This window comes from Myotis yumanensis, unplaced genomic scaffold (assembly GCF_028538775.1).
Source record: "Myotis yumanensis isolate MYYU_CA2020_CCGP unplaced genomic scaffold, mMyoYum1.0.hap1 SCAF_16, whole genome shotgun sequence".
Taxonomy (NCBI): Eukaryota; Metazoa; Chordata; class Mammalia; order Chiroptera; family Vespertilionidae; genus Myotis; species Myotis yumanensis.
The window spans coordinates 22,799,538-22,800,669 of record NW_027223767.1 but is presented as its reverse complement, the minus strand read 5'-3'; positions in this window follow the sequence as shown (position 1 = coordinate 22,800,669).

Genomic DNA, 1,132 nt, shown 5'->3' with positions numbered 1-1,132 from the left:
GAACTGAGCTGTATAGTTATTTTGAGTTTAGTAATTACACCAACAATGTCGCATCCCAGCTGGGTTGTCTGATGGTTTTCTTAGAAATGCTAAGTTGCTTTATGGTTCAGGAGTGTCTATATCTTACTCATTTTATTCGATAACACACAACCTTTTCAATACCAAGATCTCATCTTCTAAAAAAAGTTTCGGATGTACACCCATAGCCATAAGTTTTGAAAGACCTTGTCCTACACAGCCAGGATCATTATTTAAATAATAAAAATCTCTCCCCATTAAAAAATTAGTCAGCCAATTATTGATTCTAATTGGCACGTGAACAACCAGTGTTATCACACTGGTTTCTAAATCTAGCTGAAAAAGACATAGTGCTTTGGATAGCCTGATCAGCTTTAGCGCCCCCCACGATTTTCATTACTAATTTTTGTTTTGCTTTGTTTTACATATATTTTTATTGATTTCAGAGAGGAAGGGAGAGGGAGAGAGAGATAAAAACATCAATGATGAGAGAGAATCATTGATCGGCTGCTTCCTGCACACCCCCTATTGGGGATCGACCCCACAAACATAGCATGTGCCCTTGACAGCAATCAAACCCAGGACCCTCAGGTCCGAAGGCCAATGCTCTATCCACAGAGCCAAACCAGCTAGGGCTCATTACTAACTTTTTGAAATGTTATTTGAAACAGTTCACTCTTGTATTATTATTTATTAATTATTGTATTATTTTTGTCTCACCCTTTACAATACGCTCTATCCTTTGTTTCTTTTTTGTTGTTGTTCTCGGTTTTGGAAAACAAGGACGTGGGATGAGAGCAGAATAAAAGGAGACAATATTCTGTAGAAAATGCATCTCACGTCTCTTTCAGGTAACTCCTACAGACCGGGAGGCGCTTTTTCTAAACCCCGCCCCACGCCAGCCCCGCCCCTCCACGCCAGTCCCCTGGGGCCGTCCGGCGAAGGAGTGGCCCTCGCTGCAATACCACAGTCGGCCACAGGGAGGAGACAGCGGCCGCAAGTGCCCGAGGGCCTCTCCGACGGCGGAGGCGGCGGAAACGGAAAAGGCGGGACCTAGAGCGCACGTTACGTCAGCACGTGCGAGCGTCTGGGCCGGGTCTCCGGAGTAGGTGGG